Here is a 25,844-nt window from a genome sequence, read left to right as displayed (position 1 = left end):
GGTTAAAGTTCCAGCACTCTGGATACAGAGAAAAAGTAAACAGAAAGAAAATTACAGAAGGTCAACCCTAAGGGGTTTCCCTGGTGGCTCAGTGGTAAAGAATCCACCTACAATGCAGGAGACACAGGTTCGATCCCTGGGTTGAGAAGATCCCCTGGAGAAGAAAATGGCAGCCCACTCCAGTGTTCTTTCCTGGGAAATCCCATGGACAGAGGAGAGTGGTAGGTTACAATCCATAGGGCTGCAGAGAGTCAGACATAACTTAGTGACTGAGCATGCATGCATGCATGCCATACTACTACTACTGCTAACTATAAGGCAGTAAAAATCACAAAATATGTCATGAGAATAAGGAGAAAACTGGCTACACAGAAAACCACTGGAAATGACATGGGGCTTGGAGCAGATTGCAGGTTAACGTATCAGTCAGAAACGCAGTGCCATTTGACAGTCTCACAGAGACATAGCATGCAATAACTGCAAATAATCTGGCTGTATTTAGTTTTGGCTGAGCTTTCATGAGGATAAGTCGTTCCACTGTGACCACATTCTAAGCAAGTTGTGGGAAACTTGGAGAGGGTCCAAGAGGTCACTAATGAAAATAATTAAAATTTAAGAAGAAAAGAAATCCTTGAGGAAATACTGAAGGATGAGGGGTTATTTGGTCTGAAGAGAGCGAAGATGTGAGCAAGGTGAGCCTTAGTAACTATTTCAAAATACAAAAAGGTTTTTTTCCGACGATGGGAAACAGCTGTTCCCCTTGCACGCTGAAGAAAGAGCAAAGTAAATGTGTGATCTTCAGAGGATAATACCAAAAAAGTGATAAAGAGGTCATTTTTTATCCTGTTTAAGAAGAGTCATCTTAATTCTCCCTCTTGGGACTTGTAAGTAGGCAAAAACAACAACTTGAAGATGGTCAGAGGACAAAAATTTCTCTTGGCAAACTTTGCCTGAGACACACATAGCCAGGGAGTATCCGTCTACCAACTAAAGACATAAACAAATCCATAAAGAGCGTGGATGTTGCACATTCATGGGATTTCCAGGAAGAATGTACAGCATAGGCCAAAGGTCTGAAACTCTTTTGGTTGGCCACGCATTTATAAATAAAATTACTAACATTAAATTGGGGGATTGGGATTGACATATATACACTATTGATCCTGTGTATGAAACAGATGACTAATGAGAACCTACTGTACAGCACAGGGATCTCTACTCAGTGCTCTATGGTGACCTAAAGGGGAAGGAAATCCAAAAAAGAGGGGATATATGTGTACATACAGCTAATTCACTTTGCTGTACAGTAGAAACTAATATAACATTGTAAACAAATATGCTCCAATAAAAGTTTTCAAAAGCCTATTTTAGATAATAATAGAAATCCTTATGTCTCTAATTTTAAAAAATCAGAATACCTGGCAAATCTGGACCCATTCTTACTGGACTGGAGGTGTATAGTGCAACCCATATTCAATAGTACATGGGCCTGCATCCCGAGAATTTCCTAACTGGCCTAGTTCACTCTTTCTTGCTGCCTACTTTGTCCCTTTAGACATTTGAGTCTGTAACTATGGGCTTAAATTAAAAGCATCAACGAAAGAGAGACTGTTCAGTCACTTGGCCAAATCTATCACACTTACAGAGTTTTTCCCCACCCCCACCCTCTTACTGTCATATTATTTTAGAGCTATGTAACCAAGATTGTACCTGTATAGGGTCCCTCGGCAAAAGTGCATGAAGAAGAGGTACAAAAATGAAATAATCATCCAGAGTCTTCCAAAAGTGTTCTCTGGAGCCAGGCTTCTCTAGGATTGGGACAGTGTGGTAGGAACCACTTCAAGACACAAAGAACTTCAGTGACTGGGTCTTCTTGGAGCATCATTTTTTTTTTTCAATGAGTAATTTGAAATACAATTTATGTATTAAAATATAGTTTATAGTTTGTAAAACTCAAGAACCTTTACATCATAAAGCATGGAATTTCAGACATTTGTCACTAGTACCAGGAACCAGGGTTTTCATACTGCTGCTATTGGTGGGTATTTTGTTGGCAGAGTTTGAGGGGCATTACCAGATTTCTTGGAAGAAAAGCTTTGACAAACCTAGACAGAGTATTAAAAATCAGAGACATCACTTTGCTGACAAAGGTCTGTATAATCAAAGCTATGATTTTTCCAGTAGTCATATATGGATGTGAGAGTTGGACCATACAGAAGGCTGAGTGCCGAAGAATAGATGCTTTCAAACTGTGGTGCTGGAGAAGACTCTTGAAAATTCCTTGGACGCAAACAAATCAAACCAGACAATCCTAAAGGAAATCAACCCTGAATATTTATTGGAAGGACTGAAGCTGAAGCTCCAATACTTTGGCCACCAGATGTGAAGAGCTGACTCATTAGAAAAGACCTTGATGCTGGGAAAGATTGAAGGAAGGAAAAGAAGGGGGTGACAGAAGATGAGATGGTTGGATGGCATCAATGACTCAGTGGACATGAGTTTGAGCAAACTCTGGGGGAGTTACTAAGAGTCAGACACTACTGAGTGACTGAACAACAACTAGATTTCTGCCAGCTCCACATCACTGCAGTTTCTATCCCCTGTACATTAGTCTCTCCTGAATCTCTTCTCAGAAGTTTTATAAGCATAGGGTATTTGCTCAAAGCACAAGTAAATTCTAATTAAGATTGTCCACCAAAATTAAGTAACTCTTCAGTTGAAATATTATTTTTAAAATTATCTCTTTAGTGATATTTCAGCATACTGTCCTGGTTAATGACACATCTCTGGAGTCAGATTGTCTGGACTGTCTACCATGCAAGAGCTGTGTGACCTTGAACAAGTAGCTTAACCTCTATGTTCTTCAATTTCATTGGCCCATCATAAGATCATTACAAGATTTAAATGTGTCAACATTTGTGAAACATCAAGAGAAATACTTGGATATAATAAGTGGACAAACCTTGTTGTGCAGAGTCCTAAAGTTTTATTTTTCTAAAGCTTTATTTTCAGAGGAGGAATATGCCTATTTATATAAGGAGTTTCATAACCTCATCTTGAGGTGAATAGCCATGGGTAGAATATATATATCAGTCAACTTTCTAGTGATCCAACCTTTAGTAACATTAGAAAGGAAGGCAAAGTGCCAGAGAGAGAGAGAAACTTCTAACTCCAGAGCTATTTAAGGGTATTTTGACATCCCAAAAAGCAATAGAAAAACTAGGACAAATGGAAGCCCTGCCAAATAGCATTTATTTCAGAAAGGTGAGAGACTTGATCTCTAAATTTTATTTCGAAGAATCACATATTAAACAAAGGCACAAACATTAATGCAACGTTCTATTCAGTGGGATTCAAATAAGACCAACTATATGTATTGCTACTTAAGGGTGTTTGGGGGAGGTTGTTTTATTTTTTGTCTGAAAGACTCTAGAAACAGATTCTATTCCAAACACCATATCTAGGCTTCTGTCCAACTAGATGATACAGAAGCTTATTCTAAAATAAGGACTCATTTTTTCTCTATTATAATATACTCATAATTAAATGGCAGTAGAGACCTAGCAATCTCAAGTTTTTCTAATAAACCTTGCCTAGTAATTCTCAAATCTTTCAATTGCATAACCAATTTACACTCTTAAAAACTATTAAGAACTTGTGTTTATGTGGATTATATCAATAAATATTTACATAATTGGAACATTTGAAATGGAAAATTTTTGTAAATTCTATTTTAATGCCATTAAAATAACCTTAAATCAAATGCATGCTAAAATACATGACATGCTTTTATGAAAAAAAATATTTTCCAAAGCCATAAATAAAATCATTAGTGACAAGAGTGACTTTGTTTCACATTTTTACAAATCCCTCTAATGTCTGACTTCAGAGAATATAGCTGAGTTTTCATGTCGCCTACTACATTCAATCTGCTACAATATATGTTTGGTTAAAGTACAAAAAAACAATCTAGCCTTCACAGATATACTATATATTTTGAAATGGGAAGAATATTTTAATAGCTTTTTTCTTTACATTTCTGCATATTCTTCTTTGATACTACACTCAAACCTAACAAGTGGTAGTTTATTACAGGTTTATTGCAATATAGAATCTTAAGCTGTATCAGTGATATATTTATACATGTTATGGTTAAATCTATAAGTCTGTCTTGCACTTTCATTGGTTTTTTCACCCATGCATAGTTGTGTAACATTATGCATTGGCCATCTGGAAAATTTGACTTGCTGAATTATGTAAATCATCCAAATGATGACACAGTGATGAAGAAAATTCCACTTATTAATATACCTTCAATCTTGCCACAAAGCCTTTAAAAACTGAGATGCTATGAAGCTCATAGTGACCTAGAAACATTTCCAAAAGCTCTAAATTTTGCTTGAGAGCTCAAATTTTATCATTAAAAAAATGAATTGCTATCATTTGTTTTCTTGAAGCAGTAGGCTCACTTGTTCACTTTCAAGAAGTACAAATACCCACGTAGAATAACAGTAGCTTGTCTGCTAGTCACTCTTTCAAATAAGAAATGTTTTCAATGAAAAAAATGTGGTTACTTCAGCTTGTAATTCAAACAATCATACAAGTGCTTTTCCCCTGGACACTATTGTATTTGGGATGCAGCAGAGTTATTTTATGTGTAATTCCCATTTTGTCACAAAAATATTAAAAAGACTGAATAAAATCTAGGACCTTCATAAAATTAATAGCTTTTACTGCTTCACCAAAGTCATTCTTAAGTGAAAGTGGCATTTTCTTTTTGAGGACACGGTCATGATAAATACTGTGACTACTGTACAATTTGATGCCCCTCGCTTGATTCATGCCAAGGTGCCATCTGTTTGATTCATCATTACTCTTGTAACATCACTACATGTACTAACAAGAAAAAGTCAAGTAACATCTTAGGATTATCATTAAAACAGTTTGACCTCATGGACCTCTTAAAAAGGTCCCAGGTCAAACTGCAGACCATAGTTTGAAAACTGCTAAACTTCTACACAATTGCACTCATCTCACACGCTAGCAACATAATGCTCAAAATTCTCCAAGCCAGGCTTCAGTAGTACATGAACCATGAACACCCAGATGTTCAAGCTGGATTTGAAAAGGCAGAGGAACCAGAGATCAAATTGCCAACATCTGTTGGATCATAGAGAAAGCAAGGGAGTTCCAGAAAAATATCTACTTTTCCTTTATTGACTACGCCAAAGTCTTTGACTGTGTGGACCTGCTTTTCCTACTAAACCCTGGATATCTAGTTGGTGATCTCTTACTTGTTCTTGAAAGGCCTTTTCAAGGATCACTACTCAGGAAGTCTTTCCTAATGCCCACTCATTTCCCTCTCAGAGATTGTGCTTTCTCTGTGTTCTTTATCAAGCCTTTACAAACTGTATTAAAATTGCTATGAAATAATAGGCACAAAAATGTCCTATACCCAAAGATGTCCATGCCTTGATCCCTGGAATCTGCAAATATGTTATGTTTTTCTCAAATATTTATTTATTTATTTGGCTGCACCAGTCATAGTTGCAGCATGCGAACTCAGTTGCAGCATGTGGGATCTAGTTCCCTGACCAAGGATTGAACCTGGGCCCCCTGCACTGGGAGGACAGACTCTTAGTCACTGGACCATCAGGGAAGCCCTGTGAATATGTTATGTTACATGTCCAAAAAGATTTTTGAGATATAATTTTGATTATAGACCTTGATATGGTGAGATTCTGATTATCCAGCCATGCCCAGTCTAATCACATGAGCCCTTAAAAGAGGAGAGTTTTCTCAGGTGGGAAGCAGATGAGTGATGAGGCAGAAGGGGAAATCAGAAACATTTAAAGCTTGAAAAGACTTTGATCCACCATTTCTGGCTTTGCAGATGGAGAAAGGAAGCCATCAGTGAAGGAATGTGGGTGCCAGTGAAACTAGAGAACAATCCCCAACCAACAGGTTCAGGGAAGCAGGTACCACAGTCCTACAACCACATGGAACTGAATTCTTCCAGCAACATGAATGAACTTGGAAGTGAATACATCACCAGAGCCTCAAGAGAGGACCACAGGTAGCTTAATTTCAGTCTTGTGAAACTTGAGATCCAACCTTTGCCTATATATATTTAATATTTATTTATTTGGGCTGCATCATCTTAGTTGTAGCACATGGGATCTTTGATCTTCATTGTGGCATGCAAGATCTTTTTGTTGCAGCCTGCCAACTCTTTGTTGCAGCATGTAAGATCTCTGACCAGGGATTGAACCCAGGACCCCTGCATTAGGAGTACAGTCTTAGCTTCCTGAAAACACCAAAGTCTCCAACCTGTGCCTATATTTTTGACCTAGAGAGCTGTGAAATAATAAGTAGTTGTTTTAAGCCACTAAATTTATGGTCATTTGTTATGACAGCAGTAGAAATCTAATAGGTATGTAATATAGAATTTTATAAACTAAAATGTCAAACAAGTATGTGCTCTTATAAACTGATACTGCAATCTCTTAGAGATTTTGGATTAAAGAACATGCTGACCTAATGCTGTATCTTACAAGGAAGATAAGGGTGAGAGAAGAAAGGAAGTGATGTTAAAGTCATGAATTTAGTTTGCTCTTCAAATGTTTAACTTTGAGGTTGCCTTTTTCCAAATCCCTGGAGATTTGGCTTTCTGCATACAGAGAGATTTTATTAAAGCTCAAGTCCCTTGTAAAAGCTTTTAATAGCTTTCTTTAAAAAAAAAAATCATTCTTAACTCTCTCTTCTGTGCTATTCCCCTAAATGTAAGAAAGCACAAAGATACTAAAGAAACACAGGAGACAAAATTAAATCAGGGGCCCTCCTAGGTCCTCCATTATTCAAAGCACTTAGTGGACTATAAATGATTTAAGAGTGATACAACCAGACATCCCAGAGTAAATAATTTTCATTTTCCTGATTGGTAGACAAGAGAAAAAAAGATTCCATATTCCCATTAGCAAAGATTTTGAGTCATCTTTTGCTGCAAATAAGAGAACATCTTTCTTGCTGTCTAATCTACTTTTTAAAAAAATATGTGAAAGCAAATCAAGAGAAAAGGGAAGGAGATTACAATTTTATTACTGCTTTTATTGGATAGTTATGATATGCCAGCAGGCTGCTGGGCACTGCACAGAATGTAGAAATGAGCCCCTGAGTACTTGATCTGTGATGTAAATGAAGCCAATCAGAATGCAATATTACTACAAGGTTCAAACCAAAGCTTTAGTGTTTGTTAAAACTGCACTTGGCACTTAGAGCAGTTGAGACAACATGCTTTATACATATTAATTAATGATGCTGGGCTTAAATTTAATTCCTCCAGTGGATAGAATGTACGTCCAGAACATGTAGGAATCAGCTGTAAGCTGGCATTCATTCTAATTCTGGATTGTAAGATCACCTAATAATAGTTACTATAATAGCTGACACTTGTCACCTTCAAAACACCATTTGAGAATTTATTAATTAATGATCACACCACCATGCAGGAAAGATAAATACTATTCTCCTTATTAATAGCCTAAGAAATTGTGGCTTCTAGTGGTATAGTTTTGCCCAGGAGTCCCATAAAATAACTAAATTGGAGCATCAAGAATTATAGTCCCTGCATTGACTAGAAGCAGACCATAAAGGTGATCAGTACCACATTAGGAGGCGAGCCTCAACGGGATGAAACTTACAGAGGGCTTTTGTTACTAGACAAGTGTCCTGGGGTACATCTAGAAAAGAGACAAAAGGGCAATGGATGAGAAAGTTTTGGGATGCTCCCAGGGAGAGTCTCCTGCTCAGAGTTTTCTTAGACTGCAGTGCACATTTTCCCAGTTTCTCCAGCACAGTCAGTCCTGGAATGTCTACTCCAGGGGGTTAAAAATACTTCCAGCCCAAAGGCCTCATAAAGCCCACAGATGTATCTGTCTGGCCTACATAGTGGTTGATTTTTTTTTTTTAATTAAAAAAAATTTTTTCGATGTGGTGTTGGTGGTTTAGTCGCTAAGTCGTGTCCGACTCTTGCGATCCCATGGACTGTAGCCTGCCAGCTCCTCTGTTCATGGGATTCTCCAGGCAAGAATACTAGAGTGGGTTGCCATTTCCTTCTCCAGAGGATCTTCCCAACCATTCTAAAGTATTTATTGACTTTGTTAAAGTATTGCTTCTGTTTTATGTTTTTGGCTTTATGGCCGTGAAGCATGTGGGATTAGCTCCACAACCAGGGATGGAAAGTGCACACCGTGCATTGAAAGGCGAAATCATTTTTTTTAGCATGGACATCCAGTGGTCTTTTTATTTATTTATGGTTGCACTGAGTCTTCATGCTTTTGCGTGGGCTTTCTCTGTTACAGAGAGTGGAGGCTACTATTCGTTGCAGTATGTGAGCTTCTCATCGCAATTGCTTCTCTTGTTGCAGAGCACAGGCTCTAGGCACATGGGCTTCAGTAGTTGCAGCCATGGGATCAGCAGTTGCAGCGCACGGGGTCAGTTGCTCTGCGCCATGTGGAGTCTTCCCAGATCAAGGATCAAACCCAAGTCCTCTGCATTGGTGAGTGGAATCTTATCCACCATGGGGAAGGAGAAGTTCTTAACCACTGGACTGCCTGGGAAATCCCAATAGGGTTTTATTTTTAATTGAGCATAGTTAGGGTGCAAGTGTACTTGCACTCTTTCCATTGGGCAGGAGATGATGCACTTGACACCCCTGGTAATTAACACATGTAGAGCACACTGGATAGAAGATGCCTTCTTACGCCCAGAACCACCACCGGCTCAGGGGAGGTGACGGTTCCTTTCTTGGCACCATCCTGGGAAAGGATGCTAGAGCATCTCCAATTTGCTGCCATCATTGCCACCCTTTCTCTACTCTTTGTCCCACTGCTCATTTGTTTCCTTTTCAGCCTTGAGCTTTCTTTCCTTCCCTGTGTCTGGCCTTCTTACTCCCAGTTCTGAGCTTTCACGCTGACTTTTCCTTCTTCTAGGAATGGTCTTCTCTCTTTATCTAGTCAAATGTCATTCCCACATACTCCCCTGATTCGTTACCTTGCTTTCTATCTCTTCATAGCAATTATCATTCCTGAAATTACATTATATATTTGGATTTAGTTTTTAATTTTCTGAATCTCTCACTGTCTTATATACTGCTGAAACAGATCAGAGCCTGACATATAACAAGCATGCAACAATATTTGGTAAACCAATGAATTAAGAAGTGGTGAACATATTTCCATGTATATATATATATATATATATATCTTCACTATTATTTTCATAGTGGCATAATATTCCCCTATCTAAATTTATTAAACAGTCATTGGTTTTTGGAAATTGAGATTATTTTCTGGTTGTTTTTTTTTTTTTTTCATTTAAACTGGTATAACATGAAGATCATGTTGGGGAAGCATGAGTGTAACAGGGAGGAAGAGATCAGGGTGAAAAAGCAAAGCCACCCTGTTTCTTGGCAGTCAGAGCCTGTCCTGCTCCCTATGACCCAGCTGATTTCTAGTGACTATATCTCTTTTAACCCTGAGTTCCTGCAGAAGCCCTCCCAGATCCAAGGCCTTCCTTCTGCTACTTGGTTCCCCTATCTGGCCGTCTGGGTCCCAGTTAATTCTTAAAGATGATGAGGAACTACAGGCATGAGGCATGTTCCTTTCCCACCCACATTGATCAAAAGGAAGGCACTAAGTTCGTGATTCGTTTTCCCTCTGGTCTCATCCTGTGTTTTATCCCTTTCGGGAGCTAATCATGGATAGAATAATCTAATTACACTAATTTAGGATGATGCATTAATGCAAGAGGTTTTGAACAGCCAAATAATTATCTGCTGAATTTGGAGCCTTCAGGAGAGATTACCAAGAATTGTGATTTTCAAAAAACAGTTCTGGGAAGGATAGGAGTAGTTAGGGGGCTGAGTGAGGGTGTTTGTGATTACTACCAAATGAGTCACCTTATCTGGAAAATGGGAGTGCTGAATTCACAGAACAATCCAGTGCAGTGTTCCCCCAGCTCGTCACTTACAGTATGTAGACTCAGCCATAAGAATATTTTAGGCCTGTCCTCAGCTCTGCCCTGTTTCTTGACTGCAGTTCAGCAGGGGAGTAACTGACAGGAGGTTAGTGCTATGTCTATGCCTCACTGAGAGTGGATTTTAATCTTACATTGCTAAGAGACCCTGCCATTCCACAGTGCTTATTGAAGTACAGTTTCTGCTCCTCTTATAAAATGCAAGATTGCTGGGTCTGTTTCCTAGAGGCAAACAGTATTAATCTGCATACCTGAAATGCTGTTTCAATATTCATCTTTGTAGAAGCATCTGTAGGTTTTGTCATAAACACATAGCATTTAAGGAAACTAAATTAATTACATGCACTTTAATATTAAAGTACAAAATAACAAACCTTACCTAGTAAGCATATTTTATCTGTCTTGCTGAGAGGAAAGACAGATGAAAGAAAAATGTGTACTTAAATATTCATTTAATAGTGTATGTAGATGGTGAGGGGCAAACATGTGTGGATGAAAAATGAATTCTATAATCAGATATTTTTGAAATAAATGAAATAGAAATCTTTGTGGCTAAAATACAAGTATAATCTCAGGAACTGCTGAAACAAATATCATTACTAATAAGATCTTTCTTGAGGCTCACAAAAAATATAATCAATTTTTCAGTTCATAAAATTTCAAAAAATTGAATTTACATTTTGCTAAACCAATTAACAAATTCTAATTTACACAGTGTTGGTGCTTCTAATTGGCAGCCGTGCATTTTTATGAGTCTTCTTGTTAATCTCTTATGGTAATCAAACTCACAGATTTAAAATTCATTGGTGTTCTTGATACATGCAACTAGTTAAAATTCTTAATTAAATTAGGGTGACTAAAAGAAAAGTCATTTTAAAAGTAAAATCGTAAAGTGTTATGACTAATGCTGTACAAATTAGCATAAAGTAGGTTTGGGGAGGATCATTCTGAAGACTTTGCAATTAGGAGCACCTGCTATTAGTGCACTTGTTAAACTTTTATCAATTAATCATTACTCTCTCAAATAGCAAGAAAAATTGAATGTTGTGAATATGAAGAGAGTGATTAATTACAAGTGGCACATTGCTGACTGGCTCCATTTTTACCTGTGCTTTAAGGATTTTTAGAAATAGATGTCTATTATCAGTTTTATGAACACATAAATTATACTAATGTGTTCAGTATCAGTTGGTTTTCTGTCTTCCTTATTCAGTAATAATTGTTTTCTTAAAGTTTTAAAGATGACTTGTAGAACATGGATTCTGTAATTAGATAATATTATGGCCTCATCAAAAACATATAATGGTTGCATTACTTAATCTTAGTCTCTAAAGATATACCATCCATATTTTTTATTAAAAAAAAAAGCATGGGAAGAAATCATACATTTTTTGCTCTGGTGTAGAAATCAATCCCTATTTGAAGTACAATTTAGGATTAAGCAATATAGCACTATGGCTTCAAAATGTTAATTAATTCTCATTTTGGCCTGCTGTTCTCAACCTAAGCATTTAGATTGCGAAGGGCACTTTTGTTAAGACTCATTTTATTGCAAGTTAAAATTGCAGGGGGAAAAAATTGATCTAGAAATGTGCTTCTAAATCAATGCAGCAATAGCAGAATACCTAAAATATTTGCTAGAATGTACTTTTCATTACTCCAAGATTCACACAGGGATCTCTAATGGTCCCTGAAAATCCAGAGATTATCAGGAAATGTGACTGTAAGTACTATGAAATTGCCATAGCTACTTAGCTACTCATAGATAAAGCCATATAACTGTTAGATGCAAAGGGTCTCAAACATAGGCAAGACTTCAGCTGTGTATTTTTTAATTCTTAAAACTGAGGTATAATTTATTAACACTAGTGTGTTAGTTGCAAGTGAACATAATCTCCAGGTATATTTTGTATTTAAAAAAACAATAGAGCATTGTTCTAAATTAACAAAAGGTGTGGAGAGTAGTTGGGAGATGAATTATAAACCAAACCTTTACAAATTCCAATTTCACCAAAAAGTAATGTGTAACAAAGAAGAATGCTGTTTTTACCTTCTGGGAAAAATATCCCTCACTGTATTGCCTTTCATAGAAGCTCTGGGATCACGTACAACCTCTACTTTTACCTGAGCTCTTGTACTGGCCTTTCAGGTCATGATTGGCCATGACCACCTGAGCCATTAGAACAGAGCCCCTAACTCACCATAGAACTGCTCTGGCATGGAAAGACAGGTCTAGATCAGGGTTTCTCTATTGACATTTTGGACCAGATCATTCTTTTTTGTAGGGGTGGGGGTGACCTCTATTTGAGGGCTATTCAGCAGTATCTGTGGTTTCTGTAGTACCTGTGAAGTTGTGATATCCACAGATGTTTCCAGATACTGTCAGATATTCCCTCTGTGGCAAAATTGCCCTCCATTGAGAACCACTAGTTCAAACTGATTTAGAATTCTAGATATTTTTTGTGTGGTAGTGTTAGTGGGACTTCCCTGGTGACTCACACAGTAAAGAATCTGCCTGCAATGCAGGAGACCTGGGTTCAATCCCTGGGTCAGGAAGATCTCCTGGAGAAGTGAAAGGCTACTACTCATTGAGAGCCATTGGTCTAGACTGATTTAAATCCTAGATGTTTTTAAATGTGGTAAATCAGTTAGATTCAGCCCCCAGAAATGGTGTCCCGCTTTCCATGTTGGCAACTATGCTGCCAAGAGTCAGTGTCTAGTTCTGCCACCCAATATCCATATGACTTTGGTTATCATTTCTAAACCTTGGTCGGTTCCTCTTTAAAATGTGGATTTAAAAAAGTTCCAACTTAATAGGATTGTTGTGGAGAATAAATAAGATAAATATAAATGCGTAACACAGTGCCTAGCACATTCTTAGTCCTAATAATTATTAGCACACGTTGGTTGTTTTTCTTTGTATTATTATTTTGGGTTATTGTTACAGTATCAGACTAAAATTATTGGATCCTGTGTATTTAGATATCTTCTTGAGGGATCCCGTGTATCTATTCTTGAGATGTACTAGAGAAAGTATCAGCATACATAAAAGATGGTAAGAACTTTTCTTTAGCATTTTAGAGGGTTGAAATCCTGTCAGAGTTGTTGTTTTTTTTCCACCAAATAATATTTTTAGGATCAATATGCCCCATAATCATTGAACATAGTGAAGATGATCAAAGAAAATAAAAGTCTTTGGGGGTATCCAAATAACTTAAAACTTGGTGAGGAAAAAATCCTCTATACATAAAATCATTAAAGAAAAACAGATGCTGTTGTTTCATACATATTTACTGGATTGCAAGCTTGTTGAAAATAGTAGTAGTGTCCTAGACATCTCTTTAATTCCCCTACTGGTACTTTAGACACAGAAGCAGCTCCATAAATATTGGTAAGATGAAGGCAAGAAAGGAACATCAGAATAAAAAATGTATTTTCTTCCAAACTGTCCCTGACTTATTATGTGGCCTTGTTGAAGTCAGTTCTGTGAGTTGGCCCCTCAATAAATGGAGAAGATAATACTGCCTAACACTTGACATTTATATAGTCCCAAATAGTTTGCAAAGCATTTTCATTTACATTATTATATCTCATGATAGTATATCATCAGCTCCATTCTCCTTGGAGAGCTCAGCAATTTAACTACTGCAGCTATATCATGGGTCTTGGCCCCGGAGTGTTTCTCAGCCTAGGATATACTTCAGTCCTTAAATGACCCTGATCCTAGCAAGACTATGCTTAATGACACCCAACCAATTTTATTATATTTAAGATTCAGTTGTAAATATAAACCCCTTAGAATCTTTATCTGATGGCACAGAATCATGGAACTAGGTAGAGCCCCAAGAATCAGCTTCATCTTATTCTTTGAGAGATGAGGAGATGCAGGTTCAGTGGGTTCAGAGAATTTCACAAGTTCTCTTGGTGAGCCACTAGCCAAGTCAGAATTAGAAGCTGATTACTCTCTCATTGTCTCATGGTATTAATCATTACAAAAGACAGGATTTAAATCTAACTCAAATTAGTCAGGCTTCCTTTGGCTCTGTGAAAATATTTCACTTGTAAGAGCATGCACATTTTTTAGCCTCTCATTTATTAACCCAGTAAACTAATGAGCACATAATTTAGCTAGCCAATATGGAAAGTAGTAATGTCATGCAGCTGACATTGCTTTACCAGTCATTCACTTATGAAGTCCAAATGGAATGTCTCTTCAGTTTCTGCTTTTACATCTAATACATATCTTCATTGTAGAGAAATGTAACTATCATTAAGTGAAAATGAACCAACTATTTTCAAGCATTATATATATATATCCATTGAGAACCTTTGTTTTTATTTTACTCTCACTTGATATTTTTGGAGACCACATCAAACATGCAACAAGCTTTCTATGCTGCTTGTGTGATGTAGCTCATCATAGATTTAAACAATGAGTCGGTTATTTTTTTGGACACAGGAATGTCAGAGGTAGCTGATAAATGTTGGAAATGTGGGTAGCTGCCTGCTCAGACTTAAGGAACCACCAACTGTGATTATGCACTTGGTGAGGTGAGCCATCTTCTTATAACTTGAATGTAAGGTTCTTTATATAGAAAGGCTTTAATAGTAAATATGTAAAATGAGGGATAAGTCAGTCAGTGGTAATTATATTCAAGTCTAGAATGAAGGAGCTTAGTGAGTTATGTAATCACTGGTGAACTATGAAGCAGAAGTTAAACTTTCTTCTAGCAGTTTCTGAAACTGGAAGCACTCTTCACAGTCAAGTTTGGCTGAAAATAGGAAGATAATGACTAGCCATAATTTCTAAAGGATGAAGACCATCTTTTATCCATTTCTATATATATATTAGCAGGCAGAGGCATTTAATATATTTTTGTTAACTGAACCGGTGCTCTCTCTAGAATATTAAGTCAGCTGGTAGTCCTTCCCTGAAATCTAAGGGTGACACAACTTCCAAGCAACCTTGTGCTTGCACCTACATGTGCAACTAGGCTTAACCATTTGGGTTACTTATGCGTATGCTGGTTTCCAAATGACCTGCAGTTTCTAGAAGCTAGGGTGGCTAATCTTGTGCCTTCTCACACCTTCCCACTGTTTTTTAAGCCAAGAAAAATGACGTTTGTAAATAGAAAATCCCAAATCTTAAGCCCCAAATTGAAAGAAAAATGATAGTCTCAAAAATATCTTGACACCAGGGCCATTAGTTACAGGTACCTCAGCTGTACCAGTAGTTATTAAGGAGAATTTGAAAAGACTGAAATCTTAGTAGAATTTTGTAAATGAGAGCAGTTGTGGAGGCCCTCTTAATTTGTCAGAGTCCATGACAGACCACTCAAGAAAACACACATGATCAAAACTTAAGGAGAAGAGATCCATTTTATCAGTCAACAGGCTTGCCTCTCTCAGGAAAAGGAGATATCTTTGGCTGGTGTTTGCCAATCCTTTTCCTATGCCCTAGGGGAGAGTAAGTTAATGGCCCATGGAAGTTGCCTTCTCTGAACAGTGATTTTATTTTAATTAATTAATTAATTATTTTTTGGCTGTGCTGGTCTTCATTGCAGCACACAGACTTTCTCTATTTGCAGTGCTGGGGCTTCTCTTTAGTTGTCACATTGGCTTCTCTAGTTGCAACACTTGGACTTTCTCTACATGCCATGCACAGGCCCTAGAGGGCATGGGCTCAGTAGTTGCAGTGTGCAGCCTTCTCTAGTTGTGGCATGCAGGCTTAGTTGCCCTGCGGCATGTGGGATCTTAGTTCCCTAACCAGGGATCGAACCTGCATCCCCTGCATTGGAAGGCAGATTCTTAACCACTGGACCACCAGGGAAGTCCCTGAAAGGTGATTTTAAACAGCCTTTAATACCTCTATGCTGGTGTGCTGTGCTTAGTCACTCAGTCATGTCTGACTCTTTGTGAACCCCTCAATGGACTGTAGCCCACCAGGCTCCTCTGTCCATAGGGATTCTCCAGGCAAGAATACTGGAGTGGGTTGCCATGACCTCCCCCAGGGGATCCTCCCAACCCAGGGATCGAACCCAGGTCTCTCGCATTGTGGGTGGATTCTTTACCAGCTGAGCAACTAGGGAAGCCCAAGAATACTGATGTGAGTAGCCTGTCTCTTCTCCAGGGGATCTTCCAACCCAGGAATCGAACCAGGGTCTCCTGCAATGCAGGCAAATTCTTTACCAGCTGAACAACCTTAAGGAAGCCCTTAATACCTCTACCCTAATAGTAAAATTCATCTCATCCAGAAACTTCCTGTCATGTCTCCTTGTAAGATTCCACCAATGCAGAGGCTTGCTTTTTCCTGTGAAAGCCCTGTCACATGATTGGACCATACCTAGCTTCAAAGCCCTGAAGTTTCAAAAATGAAAACTCTTACTTAGAAATATGCCCCATAGACAAAATGACATTGGTTTGCCAGGTCCAAGATAACCTTTCCACCAGGAGCAGGGGGTCAGGGAATGCCCACTCATAGTACATCCAACTGTTTCAATGCTTTATGTCTGGTAGGCTCACTTCCAGGTGCTTCTTGAAAGGTAAAGTTACTGTTAGGTAAGTCAGCATACTTTGGGTCCAAGAATTAAGGAATCCAGTGAAATAAACCTGATGGTTATTAACACAAGTTCTGTACAAGTGATTTACACTTTAGAGCAACCATCTCTCTAGAATCATGGTATTTCTTTACCTGTTGAGGAATGATATTTTTAGAGCATCATCCATTCTTATTCCTGGTTTAAAAGCGCTTTCTGGTAGCAGAGTAAGCCACTAGCAAAGGTGGGACAAACAAACTTAAAGGGACCTCTTTTTCAGCTGCCTGTCCCATGTAACCAGAACATCTATTCAATGTGTTTTATCTGGAATGGTAAGTGCAATTTGTAATAACATATAAATTCCCTTGTCAAGAAAAACACCACCTCCCTATGTGAGTTATTTTCCATCTTGACTGCACATTAGAATCACCTGGACAGCTTTAAAAAATACTGATGTTCAGGTCCCACTCAAACATTCTTACTTAATTGACCTGGGGCAATGCAAACCCATTAGTATTATTTTTTTTTCTAATTTCCCAAGTGATTCTAATGGGTGCCCAGAATTGAGAACTTCAACCTAGATTTATAATCTCTCTTTGATAATCTTTTAAATTTATTTACCTTTACAGTGTTCTACAAAGATAATCTTCCCTGGAGGACTAAAGAGTGAGATTGATGATGAATTCAGTAATTTTCCTACCTGACGCCATTGGGGAATGGATTGGTCATCACTTCCCACTGGGCCACTATTTTAGATATAGAAAAATTAACCTAAAAGGGGTATTTATCATTAGATGTGTTCATGAACTGAACTTGGTTGTGCTAAATGGTGGGTATAAATCTAGAGGAAATATTACACTTGCCTCCAGATCAAATATTCTCACTTATCATTTATCATCTAAAGACATACTTAAAAATTCTGCCTTAATTACTCAGGGAAAAAGGTTTCTTCCTTCACTTTCTTGCAACAGATTAACGATGACTTAAACTTGGTCCGCCCTTGATCTTCTGGGGTCTAATTTGACAAGGAGGTTCAGGGATCCAAATGAATCCCTGCCCAAGTTCAAATGCAATGTGTGAAGTAAAAGGAAATAAAGGTTGATTGTGATTTTTTTTTAATTTTCAATCTTTCTTCTCTGAAAGGTGTAAAGAAGTCTGGCTGCAGAGGGACCTTGAGATTTGAGGAAGAACACAGTGGTGCATTCCCCATGTCTCCTTACTGCTGCTTACATATTCCAGACTGGGCTGTGCAGAGCCTGCAACAGACACAGAGAAAAAGAGCTTCTGGAAGATCTTTCTCAGCCCAAGCCAAGGGACCAGAAGACATGTGACCTAACCTTAGAAATCTTCTGGGCAAAACCCTCCTTACCCCAGCCAAACACCAAGGGGGAAGGTCACACCTTGCATGCCAGCAGTGCTGCCATGGAGTGGAGAGCACCGGAGCCTACAGGTATTGGGTGGGGCCAGGTCTTGGCGCTAATTAGCCAATATGGCGGCTGCCAGGAGTGTTCATACAGTTGAATGTTCCTCAGTACGTCTGGCCCCAGTGTTTTTCTTCCCAAAATAAGCCACAGCCTCATTGCACTTCTCCGGGAGACTCTGCAAAACCAGCAGGTAGGTGTGGCCCAACCTCCTATCAGATGACAGCTCTTGCCCTGGGTCCTGGTATATGTGGGATTTTGTGTGCACCGTTTAAGCCCCATTGGCCTTCAAAAACAAATGCTCTGAGAGCTCATCTCCCCAGTGCCAGAGCCCTGGGCTTGAGCCTGATGTGGCGCTCAGGACCCTCACTCCTGTGGGTGAACCTCTGCAATATAATGATTCTGCAGTTTTGTGGTTTGTCCATCCCAGTGGTTTGGGGTTTGATTATATCACAAGTCCACCCCTTGTACCCATCTCGCTGTGGTTCCTTCTTTATGTCTTTAGTTGTGGGAGATCTTTGGAATGAACCAGGAAAGGTTCCACACTGGTAGGTTCCAGTTTTGTTTTTTTTCAGTTGATGGTTGTTCTGCAGAGAGTTGTAATTTTGATGTGCTCGTGAGAGGAAGTGCACTCGGGTCTTTCTACTCTTCTATCTTCATCGCCCCGCCTCCAACTATTAAATTTTTGAATAATTTGATAAAAGATTATTCAAAGTGGTAAAAAGCTGTTGTTTTAACATTATTATGTTATTGTATTTTCTTTGTGTCCATTTGTATTTTGTAAGATTTCTTTAATAAGCATGCACTGATTTTATAATAAGACAAAAATGCCAAGTTTCCATTATACAGTGGCCATTAGCAAGTTCTTGTTTCTCCATGCATATTCTCCCACAAAACATACAAATTAAGGAGAAAAGCAAATTACAAATAAAAATAACATCACACAGAGGACACTGAAAGAAGGAAGATATTCAAATTATTTTTATGAAATGAGTATGACATTGAAAATTAAACCTAGATATTCAAACAGCTAAAGATAATTTATTCCTAAATATCAATGTAAAAACCCAAGATAAAACATCACATTAAAAAAAATAATCCTGACCAAGTTGGGTTTATTATAGTAATACAGGAATGGTTCAACATTTGAAAAAAGCATTAGGATCATTCAGTATATCAATATATTTAAGGAAATACTATCATACATCTCCATAGATGTTTAAGAGACAGTTGAAAAATCAACATCAATTTCTAACTTTAAAAACACTTTCTGAAATGAGATTAAATGAATTTGTCCTTAATAAGTCTTATCCTTAACAAGAGAAACACTGGATAAATTCTTAGACAGGAATAAGGCAAGTTTGCCTATCATTTCTATTACTATATACTCTTTTATAGTATACAGTATATTATATAGTGTATAATATGCAGGATACTGTTTTAAAGATATCCAATGGAATTATTTTTAAATTTAATGTTACATTTTATTGGAGTATAGTTGATTTACAATGTTGTGTTAGTTTCGGATGTACAGCAAAGTGAGTCAGTTACACATATACATATTCTGACTTGTATTTGGTGTTCTGTTTCTCCCTCTTTTTGTTGTTGTTGAATTTACTGAATCATAATTGGAAAGGCTCACTACCTAATACTCTGTAATGAACTATATGGGAAAAAAATCTAAATAAGAGAGTGCACATTCACAAGAAACAGAACAGCAAATACAAGTCAAAATATAACTATATCCACCAGCTTCTGTAAGGCCAGTCTGTGTAACAAAGTCTTGGATAGTGGCAGCAAAGGTTTATTTTTCATTTTCCTTACTGGACAACTCTAGATTGCTCATGGCTTTGTTCCACGTGGTCCCTCCAGACACTAGGCTGATAGAGCAGCCCCTTTCTGACTCACTGGCCCTCTCCTGTGACATTGCTTCCCAGGTGGTGCTAGTGGTTACGAACCCACCTACCAATGCAGGAGATGTAAGAGATGCAGGTTTGATCCCTGGGTCAGGAAGATCCCCTGGAGGAGGGCATGGCAATCCACTCCAGTATTATTTTTTATAATCTGTCTTTGACTATTTTATTTTTTAACTTAATTTTTAATTGGAGGATAATTGCTTTACAATATTGTGATGGTTTCTGCCATACATGAACATGAATCAGCCATATGCATACATATGTCCCCTCCGTCTTAAACCTTCCCCATCCCATCCCTCAAAATTGTCACAGGGCAGATATTTCCATGGACAGAGGAGCCTGGCATGCTATGGTCCATAGGGTCACAAACAGGTGGACTTGACTGAAGCAACTTAGTGTGCACGCACGCAAGCGCGCGTGCACACACACACACACACTTTATGAGTGTTACAGTAGTTCCACGTCTTTGGCAGCACTTGTTTTTAACTTTGTTTTTCCTAGTGGGTATGTAGTAGTATATCATCATGGTTTTCATTTGCATTCCCTTAGTGACCAATGATGTCAAACAACTTTTCCTGGACTTGTTCAGTTGCAAAGTATTTGCACATTTTTTTATTTGGTTGTCTTACCATTGAATTGTAAGATTTATTTGTATGCTGAGTCCAAGTCATTATTAACATATTTTTTTCAAATATTTTCTCCCCATCTTTGACTTCTCATTTAATTTTCTTAGTGATAATTTCTGAGAAGCAAAAGTTTTAAATTTTGGTAAACTTCAATTTTAAAATATATTTATTTTGTGATTCATATATTTTGTGTCCTATCAATGCAAATGTGCTTTACCCAAAGTCATAAAGGATTTCTCATATGTTTTTTTGCTAGAAGTTTTAGGGTTTTAACTTTTTCAAGTTCTATAATCCATTTTGAATCAAATTTTGTGTGTAGGGTGAGGAAAATGCTAAAGCCCCCTTTTCTGTACAGATAACCAGTTACCCCAGCACCATTTATTGAGAAGACCATTTCACCCCATTGAATCATCTTGGCAACTTGTCAAAAATTAATTGACCATATAACCATATATCCCTTTAATTCTGTTCCATTGATCTAAATGTGTATTTTTATGCCAATTTCATATTATCAATACCTTGATCCCTGTAGATATGAAGTAAGTTTTGGAATCAGGGAGTATAAGTCCTCTAAATACATTCTTTTATTATAAGATTTCTCTATTTTTTGTATTTCATATAAACTGCAGAATAAGTTTGACCATATCTTTTTAAATGTCTGTTGTATTTTAATGAGTGTTGTATTAACTCTGTAAATAAATTTAGGGAGAATCAGTACCTTAAAATAATATTCATTAACATTTTGTAGCTCCCCCATTATTTATTTCTTCTTTAACTTCATTCAGCAATCTTTGATAGTTTTCATTCTACAGATATTGCACATGTTATTCAGATCATCTCCAAGCACTTTGTGTTTTTTGATGATGTAATTTTTCATTGCTAGTATCTACAAGCACAATAGATTTTGGTATACTGCTCTTTTGTCATGGGATGCTGTTATATTCACTTACTAGTTAGGTAATGGGCTTTTTTTTTTTTTTTGGTAGAGTCCTTAGTAATTTCTATGTATATCATGATGCTATCCAAACAAAAGTTGCCTCTTTTTCCTGTATACGTGTGTGTGTGTATGTTTACCTCTTCTGTTTTATTGTACAGGGTGCAACACAATGGACAATATCTTAAGGGTGTGTAACTTTCTTACTTTATTCCCACTCTTAGAACAGGAAACTAACCTTTCTCAGCAAATACGATGTCAGCTGAATATTTCATATTGTTGCCCTAGTATTTACATTTAGCTGAGAGCGTCTAATGGGTGATGCATTTTGTAAAATGTTTTAATATATCTATTGTGATGTTCATATGTTTTTCTCCATTACATGGAGAATTACACTGTGTACAGAATGTTAAAGCAACCTTGCAATCCAGGAATACCACTTGATCATTGTGTATAATTTGCTTTTTGTTTTACTTGATTTGGTTTTTAGTATTTGGTTGAGGATTGTTTGAATCCAGTTTTGGGATATTGTTCCCTAGGCTTCTTAGAATGTTTTTCTCTGGATATATTATAGTATCAGGCTAATGCTGGACTCAGAGTACCTTGGAAAGTGTTGCATATTCCTCTATTTTCTAAAAGAATTGTGTAGGAGTATTATTCCTTAAAAATTCAATAGAATTCTCCTCTGAACCCATCTGAGCCAAGTATTCTTTTAGGTGCATTTTTAAGAAATTCAACTTTAATAAGGTATAGAAGTATACATTTACCTTTTTCTCTGAATTCTAATTTATGCTCTCCAAGGAATTTATTCAGTCCATTTAAGTTCTCAATCTTATTGTAACAAGATATGTTCATTATATTCCCTTCTTATTCTTTTAATGACTGTCAGATTAATAATGACATTTCTTACTTTATTCTTGATATTGATAATTTGTGTGTTCTTTTCTCCTTGATCCATCTACTAGAAGTTGATCAAAGAATTATACTATTTGACCTTTTCAAAAAATCAGCTTTGAATTTTGTTGCTCTCTATTGTTCCTGTTTTCTTTTTTACTTAGATTTGTTTTCATTATTATTTACTTGCTTTAACTTAATGTAGGTTTTATTTGCTTGTTTTTCTTAGCTTCTTATGATAGAAACAAACTGTTAATTGTGTACTCTTCCAAATTATTAACAGAAGCTTAAAAGATGCCAATTTCTCTGTAATTATGCTTTAAGCTAAATTTTGAATGTGATTGTTGTCCCAAATATTTTCTAATTTTACATGTGACTTCTTCTTTGACCTAAAGACAGTTTAGAAATATGTTCGTTATTTAAGTAGCTGAGGAATTTTCAGTAATCTTTTAATTTTTATTTCTATTAATATCAGAATATATTCTATATGACTTCAATTCCCTCAAATTTATTATTAATCTACTTGTTTTATGATCTTGTGTGGTATGGTGTCTCCACCCACAAGGCATTCACATCATCTTCTCCATGAAGAATTATACTCTTTTACATTGTTACCAGCAATATATGTGATTATCTATACCTACAGCCTTGCCAATAGATTATGTTGTCAAATTTTTGGATTTTTATCAGTGTAGGTAATTCAAAGTTTATACCTAAATATTTTTAAATTCCATTTAACTTATTATGATCAACTTAAGCCTGTTTTCATCTATTAAGATTCATTTGCATTTATTAGGTAGGTTAACTTAATATCTCTACCATGTTTTCATTGTTTTTTAATATACCTAGTAGTGGTTTAGTCACTAAGTCTTGTTTGACTCTCGCTATCTCATGGACTGTAGCCTGCCGGGCTCCACTGTCCATGGGATTCTCCAGGCAAAAATACTGGAGTGGGTTGCCAATTCTTTCTCCAAGGGATCTTCCCAACCCAGGAGTCGAACCCAGGGCTCCTGCACTGCAGGCAGATTCTTTACCAACTGAGCTATGAGGGAAGCCCCATATATCTAGTAGGTCTGGGATATTAACCATTTGCTTGTGACAGAAACTGCATTGTTTTTCATGTTCATTATTTCTCTCTACTTGTACTTTTTGCCAAACAAATGTTTAAATTACTTTTGACCCAGTACTTTAACTATACATCCTAAGTTCATATCCACAAAGGAAAGAGAAATCAAATAATCTTAAACCATATTCAGAATTTTGTTGGTAAACATATTGAAATTTTATTTTGTAACCATTTTATGCATATCATAAAGTAAATGTGCTAATTAGAAACCAAGGATTTCATAATAAAATATAAATTTAAAAATCAAAGTAATTAGGAAAAGCACTTTAATGTTCAATTTGAATTGGAAATAATAAAAATATAAAGTTTATATATCTTTATATATATACCCTAGATTTATCCACTGAAATATTCTGAGAGCAGTAACACCTCAGTAAAAAAGAATACTCCTGACCAGTTTCTGCTACCAATTCCTAGTAAAAGAAAACAGAGATCTCTGAGGAAATTGTTGAATTCAGATCTGGAGCACAGAAAATACAAGGTAATGCTGTAATAGCTTATTATGTCATAAAGCAAATATTTAACCAAAACTGGAGTTATGTCAAAAGGACACAGAAGCATTTTTAAGAGACTTAAACACTAGTCAGTTTTGAATGCTTGAGTATTGAGATTTGAGTATCAAAAGGGATAATTACTGTGTTTTCATATAAAAGATTTAGATATTAAAAGGTATAATAAATTGTGAAACGCTGAATAAACTAACATTTAGGATTGTCAAAATGAGAGATTGAGATTTTGAGAGAGAAATTCAAGGTGACTAATACATGGAATGTTCTTATAATTTATCGTTTAATATGTTAAATTATATGAATGGGAGCATGAGTTTGTGTTGTCACTTGAGTTGTGTCTGACTCTTTTTGAGACTATTGACTATAGCCTGCGAAGCTGCTCTGTCCATGGGATTCTCCAGGCAAGAACAGTGGAGTGGGTTGTCATTTCCTCCTCCAGGGGATCTTCCTGACCCAGGAATTGAACCCGGCACTCTTACATCTCCTGTATTGGCAGGTGAGTTCTTTACTTACCAGTGCTGACCTGGGAAATCCATGAATGGAAGCACAGCAGTATTTCTACAAGTGAAAATCAGGACTGTCCTGGATAAACTGGAATATATCATACTATTACATCAGTTCCTTACTCTGGCTTCCCTGGTGGCTCAGACGGTAAAGCGTCTTCCTGCAATGCAGGAGACCCGGGTTCGATCCCTGGGTTGGGAAGATCCCCTGGAGAAGGAAATGGCAACCCACTCCAGTACTCTTGCCTGGAAAATTCCATGGACTGAGGAGCCTGGTAGACTGCAGTCCATGGGGTCGCAAAGAGTCAGACACGACTGAGCAACTTCACTTCACTTACTCTGACAGTTGGTTATTAAAGGGAAGGTGGTGAGCAATTGTTAGGAGGAAAAACACTTTTTTTGTTGTTTTTTTACAAAAGAGCATCAGTTAATTAACATAGAAAGAATAAATGTATTAGAAAAAAAATCAGTTCTCACCTTATAAAATCAGTAATTCAGGCAGAGTTCCTTTATAAAGGCTAAAACCATTAGATAAAATGTTGCTGGAATAGAATATAAATGTGTATTACCAAAGAAAAGCACAACCATATAATGGAGAGGTCTGGTGGTCATCAAATCAACTGGGTGATTAAACTTAGCATCACCAGCACTGGGATAACCTGACATTGTGCGCTTCTTGATAAGATGCAGAATAAGGCACATAGCATCACCAATGAAATTCTGTTTTCCAAAATGTTTACTGTGAATATAGACCAAGCTTTGAGTTCTCTAGAAATAGAGGACAGAGAGATAGAAAAGGTAAAAACATCAAAAGAAAGTTATATACTTTCAATATTTAGTATAATCTATGAGAAAACAGACTTGGTCTTTTTGAGAGTCAATGAAATTAAGTACATCAGTAAATTAAAAGCTAGGACACTATGCTAGATTTAAAAATACTAGAGATAAAGCAAGCAAATGCCTATGAGTACTAGCGGCTCTGTCCTGATGGTGAATATTCATTTTTGTTCAATTTTTTGGATGTTTGAAATTTTTCATAATACAAAATAAATTCCAGCTTTGATATTATTGCCTTGAATGAAAATTGACCAGTTCAGTTAAATGGCTAAAATAATAGTACATAAACTTTAAATATTCAATTTTCTTCTCTTTCTGATCACCTAATTAGTTAATAGAACATACCATTTTTAGTGACTTGCTTCATTAATTTACTCATATTTGCAGAAGATACAGTAATGGTCTTATCTAAAAGACATAAAATATTCATTACATTAACAGGAATTTCTGCTTGATTTATTTTGCAGTGATGATAGTAGGGTTATAATTTGGACAACATAAAAAGGA

At 36.8% G+C, this 25,844-nt stretch overlaps 1 long non-coding RNA gene across 1 annotated transcript in view; it reads left to right on the top strand.

Annotated features, from left to right (window-relative positions):
* The window catches only part of LOC145537978 (uncharacterized), a 501,457-nt gene that overhangs the window by 459,869 nt on the left and 15,744 nt on the right, over positions 1-25,844 (top strand). The window contains exons 11-14 of the long non-coding RNA XR_014076549.1: positions 5,894-6,076; positions 8,426-8,557; positions 17,715-18,021; positions 23,823-23,969. This is a non-coding gene — a long non-coding RNA (uncharacterized LOC145537978). The remainder of the gene's footprint in view (positions 1-5,893; positions 6,077-8,425; positions 8,558-17,714; positions 18,022-23,822; positions 23,970-25,844) is intronic.

This window comes from Giraffa tippelskirchi, chromosome 2 (assembly GCF_054371585.1).
Source record: "Giraffa tippelskirchi isolate mGirTip1 chromosome 2, T2T-mGirTip1v1.2.pri, whole genome shotgun sequence".
Lineage (NCBI taxonomy): Eukaryota > Metazoa > Chordata > Mammalia > Artiodactyla > Giraffidae > Giraffa > Giraffa tippelskirchi.
Note: the sequence above shows the minus strand (reverse complement) of the source record. Positions and strands in the feature narration are given on the sequence as shown.